The 7000-nt window shown below is 42.6% G+C and overlaps 1 long non-coding RNA gene across 1 annotated transcript in view; it reads right to left on the bottom strand.

The window, feature by feature from the left end:
• LOC104159361 overlaps positions 1–2837 on the bottom strand; it is a 14030-nt gene extending 11193 nt beyond the window's left edge. The window contains exon 1 of the long non-coding RNA XR_696426.1: positions 2738–2837. This is a non-coding gene — a long non-coding RNA (uncharacterized LOC104159361). The remainder of the gene's footprint in view (positions 1–2737) is intronic.
• Between the last annotated feature and the right edge of the window lie 4163 nt (positions 2838–7000).

Below are 7000 nucleotides of genomic sequence, written 5' to 3'. Positions count from 1 at the left end.
TCAGCAGGAGAGCATCAGGAGAGCAAGCAGCCTCCCTGGGGGTAGAGGTATCTCCATCAGCATCTTCCCATAGCACCAGAAGAAGCTGGTGACAATGTGGGGTATCAGGACTGCTGTAGTTATACGGGTGCATATTTTGCTTTACCTTTCAGAAAGAGCAGAAAAACTTATTCAGAAATTTCGCGTTTACTCTGAAAATCAAGACATCGAGAGTCTTTTTTTAATTCTGAAATTTAAAGCTGTTCGTGCATCTTAAGCACATAGGAACTGCCAACTTAGATCAGACCAAAGGTCCTTCTAGCGAAGCATCTTCTCTCCGATAGCAGCTGATAACAGACACCTAGGGAAAGGTAAAAAATACAGGGCAAGCTCCATAGCTCTACTTTAGCCTCCAGACAGGCGACAATAAGCAGCCTACCTGGTATTGCCTCCGTGAGTACACCATGGATTCACACAGAGGGATAACAGGGCATTTTGTTTTGTACCCTACTCCTTTCCTAATAAACCCAACATTCACTTTTCCCAAAAGAGAGCTACTGGGGATTGTGCTGATTGTGCTGATCCTGCCACAGAACTATCTTTTATAACACCAAGAAATAGTTGTTAATCAGTAATTGCCAGCTCAGAGCCCAGTATATTTGTACAGTCAGGACTGTTTTGTCCTGTGTGCACATTCCCATCCACATTATCTTCCTTTGCCATTTTGTCATAGTTGTGTCGGTGTCCTAAGAACCTTCTGCAACTCCTCGCAGGCAGCCCTCCTCCTTTTCTACACTAAAGAGATCAGATCAGCAGCAGCAAACTTTCTGTCCCTCTTCTTCTCTTTTCTAGATCATTTCTCAGCATGTTGACAAGTTATGAACTTTGCAAGGATGCGCTGGTAACCTTGGTCCATGACGCAAATAACCATTCATTGTCACAACCTGTTAGTTATCTGTTGATGAGAGGAGCTTCTCTGCAAACTCAGGGCTGCTTACTTTCTTTCGTATTTTTTGGTGAGAGATCTTGTTGGATGCCTGTTAGTGAGATCTCTCTGTCCATAGACTGATTGATACATTCAAAAGACTCTAGCGTCTTTGTAAGACATAACTCTTCCCCCTTACGCCACAACTATCCACGTGTCTCCTAATTCTATTTTTGAACAGTTTCTATTACTTTTCCCATGGAGATGTCAGGCATACCAATCTGCAGATGCCAGGCTCAAGCCTATTAATGAGGCTCTGTAGGTACTCACCCCAATTCAGGATAAACAGAAAATCTTACAAGGAGTCTGAATTAATTAAAATAATATTTGTATCCTCAACTTTGAAACATTGATTTTCTTTTAGTGTAGAACCATTTTGTATGCATGCATGCACACATGTATACGTATGTATATAAAATTTTCAGACTATCGACCAACTACACATCCCATTATGGAAATGAAAAATCAACCTCCAGCCTAGTCAAACGAAAGCTGAGGAATCTTTTGCTATAAAGTTGACACTAAATACAATTTGACAAAAGAAATAAACTACATTTAATTTATGTAAACCCTGTAACTATAAATTCTTACTGTTTCAGTAATGCTTTAATTTTTTTTCTTTCCAGTTCATTTCCTTTTAAGCGTCAGACTTCTAGACAAATCCTCGAATTGGGGCTTGCCAAGCCTATTCCAAAGTTGCAGCACAGAAGCAAATCGTGAGCACAGCAGCTCACACACCTCTGCAACCATCCAGGAAAAACACATATCCATCACATGGCTCTGCCATCTGAATTTCTGCATAATCTCTTTTCCTGCATTTCTGTTTCCTCTGGGAAGGCAATAAATGCTTGCATTTCCCAACAATTTATCCTACTCTATCTCCCTCAAAACCACTCTATCGCCACCGGGGAATTAAACAACAGAGAAAAATAACGAAAAGCAAAGCTGAATCCAACATTCCCCACCTCACTGATTGCATCAGCAGTCCCTCAGCAAAATTAGTGTTTTAGAACATATTACTTACTGCATCGATATAAAAAAAGACTAGTTTTCAACTTTATCTACTTATGGGTTTTTCATGTGGATAAGCATGGTAGTTAGATGCCACATATGCTTACACAATTCATTTATTAATTTTTTTCTATTTGATAATTATCTCATTCTAAAGAGCTTGGAAGATACAAGGTTGGTCAATAAATAAATGTATAGTGTTCAGATTGTTACCTGTTTTGGCTTTAATAAAAATGTCCACAATATTATTATTTGAATCAGGAAATATTTAGTAAAATCAATAGAATTTGGTTAGTTTGTTTCTAGTATGAGAAGAAACAGAAATAGTCATGGATAATTACTCTGTTAGTTATTACTCAGAAGCATTATTCCTATTCTGTCCAACTACACAAAAAGTTTAAGGAATTCCTATCGACCAGTGACTAATAGCAGATTGATGTTGACATAAAATATTTCTGATAAAGTCAGAACAGGAGATTTCTCTCAAAAGACTGACAACATACCAATGAAGTACAATAAAGACATATTTCTAAAGGACTGTCACTGCACAAGAACTAATAATTATAGGACAAACATATGAATTTATGCATCTCCAGCAGCTTTGTAAACATATTTATTTTAATTATGGTTTCCGCCCTTTTCTAGCCTCTGGTGACAGCCAAGCGCCAGCTGAGAAGCTCTCAACTTTGTCCTATCTCTGGCAACATAAATGTGAACTGATAACATTTTAAAAAGAGGGAAACAACAGGAATGGAATCACACCTTTGCAGCGCTCACAGCAAGCTCCTCTCTGTTTAATGACGAGAGCACAGTCCTTGGAGAGCGTCGGACACTTCTCCCTTTTGCACGTCACTTCCTTATTCTGGAAAAAAAAAAAAAATATATATATATATACACACACACACAAGACGCACACGCAAAAGCCATTGCAAGCAAACCAAATCCACAGCTACTATTTCTTGAAATTCAGACAATAAAATGTGAGGCTAGGAATCTGCTCTTTCGCTCCAGGAGAGGTCCTTGTGATTCAAAACATCTTTCTCCCCTTGAAGGCACGCAGTAGAAAACAGTCTCTGAATTATCTAGGAGCCCAAGTAAATGGTGTTTAAACTCCACTTAGACACTAATTCATGACCGCTACCCAAAGTACAGAAAACGTGTCCCATTGAAGAAATCCACTTTACTTAAATGAACAACTAGCTACATGATGCACCCATTAAAATATCCTTGGGGTCTGGATGTGCTGCCCCATGAATCATGCAGCTCAGCAATTGTTTCTCATGGTGACAAAAGGACAGATGGCTGATGAAGAGGTGGCAACCTCAGAGAAAACAAAACTCTCTGCCACTGCTGAAAGTCAATTTTAACTAGCTCTATTACCTAGCTACCCAGAGGTCCTTCAAAAGAGGCTACTATATACTATACTGGAAAAGAGACTACCGTAATTCATCTTTCTCCCCCAAATGCTGAGAATCGATGAAACACCACAAGCAGGTGGAATCTCTGTAATTTATAGCATCAGCTTTCTATGGCAAAGGCCAAAGAGCACATTGACCACATCAAGGAACGTCCATAGAGGATGTGTGAGAGCAGGCAGGCGAAATATTCCAGTTATAGCCCGCCTTGCCCCTGTGGCATCAACCCTTCTAGTTATCCCTGCCTTTAAACAAGGGCAGAAAACAAACACTTTGGGTGTTTCTTTCAGTAAAATTTTGCTACTTGAAATTCCTGACTGAAAGTAGCCCTCTGAAGTCACCTCCACCTATAATTAGTAGCTCAGTTCATTAAGTGACACAGGTGGCCATCTACTAGATGCAAGCACCCACCTCACCCAATCTTATGACTTAATTAGAGACCAAAAAAAAAAAAAAAATCAAAGGGCTAGAAAAATGTAAATCATAAAACTAAAGGAAAAGAAGCTGCGCTTTCCAGTCTTTTTCTTTCGCTCCCTGTGGCCTTATTCAAGGTGTCTGGGAAGGATAACACGCAGCTTTTATTACACTCCAGCTCTTTGTCTAAAATCAGAGGTTCATTTTCTTCAAAGTCGCTGCCTGATCTGATGGGAGCTATAAAAGCACTTCAGTCTTATCAGCGTAAACAAGGACTCGCTCTCAACAAACCAGTGTGAAATCAGTAAATGAGAATCAGGCCCTAAAACACAGCTGCAGCCACACAAACGACTACTGTAAAAAGCCAGGTCACCGCTACGAGCTGGCTGCTCTGCATCACTCCGGCATTGCAAAGCAACCATAAATGCAATTTAACTGGTGAGTTAAGCTGAATTTATGGCAAGTCTGTAGCTCTGGACTGGCACAAAGCAGCCACAGCACAGCAGTGCAACTGGCTCAACAACTTCTTTTTAGAGCGCAGGGTGAAATCTTGATTCCCTTTAGGTGAACATCGTGTCCCCTGACTTTGCCTCCATAAAGCCTGTTGAAGGGCAACAGAATCAAGTTTGCCAAATCAACTACAAACGGTCTGTATTTCAAGGGGCTCTGCTAAGATCTGATTCTTTTTCATGCGAGCTTGCTCAAAGAAAAGTTTTAATAAGCCTTGCAGCCCCATTACCTTTATCTGTGGGAAAAACTGTATGGTGAAAGTGGATTTGAAGGAAGGGCAAAATCCAGTTTAGAGTGTGTTCCTTTGGAGAACAGGATTTACCCAGCTGCAGCATGCATGGTGAACCTCTACGAGATGCACGGTGCCCTTCTGGGCCAACCTACCTGGGCTGGACCCACATTAGGGGGTCTGGTGGGCAGCTACCCATGGGACTGCCTCTTCAAATAAAGAAATTATTATTGCAGGTTGCAGCGAGAGGGACGAGAAGTACACAGCTCTGTATTTCTTTTTGTTCCCTGATTCCCAGGGGACTCCTGGGGCAAATGTCTCACACAGCCCAGATTCCCAGACAGTTTCTCACCCTCTCCCCTGAACATCGGCTGCCTCCCTCTGCCCTCAGGTACATCCTGACATGGTTGCTTCTTGTTGGTGATGCAAAAATGTTCCTAAGGATGACCCCGACACACATATTTCAAAGAGCAGGTACTTGCTAGTTACTCTTCCTAAGTAAAAAGCCTCCTATTTGCCCCACATCACTTAAATCAGAAATCTTCTCTGCCAATGATGAGTTTGGTACCATTGAGCCAACCCGAGGGGCAGCCAAATTACTCTTCTTCCCTTATCACCAGCAATGCTGGTGGCTCAACTCCAAACTCGGGACCGCATTACTGGTGAGGATGGAAGTAACTGGAAAGACAAAGCAAAACCGAGCGGGGCTGTACATCCTAGCAGCTAGGAGGTTTTCCAGGAGGGAAGATTTTGGAGTTCGTGTCCTGGTGCCAAGGGCTGCTTTACATTAAGCGGCTGTTCCACATGAAGAACATTAGTGGCCCATGATGCAGCAATGGGAACTGAAGGGTCTTTCCCCCTTGGACGGTGTCTTAAACAGTAGCCTATAGATTCATATTTACTTTCTCCAACCTAGTAGACCTTGAACTACTTGCTGCTCCAAGGCCCAGTTTCAGCAGAAGAGGAGCTTGTTCCTCGTGCATCCAAAAGCGACAATGCTTGTGGGGAAAGCGGGAGATGAATCTTGGAATTGCCTCTGGACATGGAGGGCACTGAACCTGGATAACCATCTCAAGGGTGAGTTGTTAGAGCATGGTGCTAAAAGGTGGGCAGGAGGTATCATGCTCAGCAACTCCCTCTCTCTTTTTTTTTAATTTTTTTTTTTTTTTTTAAAGAAAAGAGCAAGATCAGCTCTGTCCCTTGGAGGTGAAGCTGCATCCTCCCACCTTCAGGGACAGGTCTGTGTGTGCCAGGTAAATAGAGCCAACCTTTGCCAGCATGAGAAGGGCAGCTGAGCCCTTAAGTGAGTTGGGATTTGCAAAGCTGATGTTCCTCCTCTCTAGCTAGTGTTATAGGCAAGCCCCAGACGGCTCCAAAAGTGACCGTTTCAGATGGCACCCCGAGGTGCCTAACTCCCTGCATCGAGGTTGGGCTGTTCTTCCAGGGTGTGAGGTACTGCAACGCTTCAGGCTGCGGCCCCCATCCCTCCTTTTGGGGCTTTTTGCTGAACAAACATACGGTAGAGCCACAATTGCAACATGCTGCCCTGGCGTCGTCTTCACAGCAAAATCCCTCTTGTACTGCGAAGAGATGAGTGCAGCCCCGGGGAAGGACATCCAAGTGCCTCTTGCTGCTTCGAGGACTGGATTTAATCCTGAAATTCTTTCCCAAAATCCTGTTGTTTTATCTCAGTGCTGCATTTTGTGGAAAACTAGGCCAGCAGACGCAGAGGAAAGGGTTAACGTACCATGCCGATCAATCATAGGGCAGATAAAACAGGGCTGGTAAATCATTGTTTAGTCTATGGCAGTCAGGCATTATCCAGTGCAGATCTCCTAGGCCCACTGGGTATAAAAGTACAAAGATGAAACAGAGAGCAATTGTCATCAAAAGCTTTTTTTTTTTCCTTCACCCCGTTGCTCAAAACCCTGCTCTTCGTGTCTACTGTCCATCTGCTTGTTTCGATTCTGCTACCTCCTTCCCTCCCATTTCACAAGGGCAAGGCAGAGGGCAAGAGCAAATGGACTTTAGGAACAAATCCCTTCCTTCCAAGTTGGTTCCCTCCTACCCCCAGTAATCACAACATTTCATTACTTGTCCCAGCCATACATTTAAGAAGTTGCTAAGTAGTTGCATGCAGGAGAGCTGTATTACCAAACCTCCACCTGTGTCGTCAACAGTGTCTCTGGAGTTGTTGAAAGCTCTCAGATACTTTGATTTTTGCTGTCCTTAAGAGAAAACTTCTTAGACGGCAACATTCAGAAGCCAACAGTTATGAGAGGGTAGGGATTTTTTTTTTTTCCCCCTTTTGTTTAAAGGACATGCACTCTGGCACCAAGAAATGAGGAAGAGACACATGGCTCATAAATACATAAACTGTTTGCTAAATCAGAAACCTGGGAGTCAGTCAAATCCATAATAGGATCCCAAGATTCACAATAAATAACTTTTAATTAT

Source organism: Cariama cristata, unplaced genomic scaffold, assembly GCF_000690535.1.
Source record: "Cariama cristata isolate BGI_N322 unplaced genomic scaffold, ASM69053v1 scaffold3323, whole genome shotgun sequence".
NCBI classification, from domain to species: domain Eukaryota; kingdom Metazoa; phylum Chordata; class Aves; order Cariamiformes; family Cariamidae; genus Cariama; species Cariama cristata.
The sequence above is the reverse complement of the archived record's forward strand: the minus strand, read 5'-3'. Positions and strand labels throughout refer to the sequence as shown.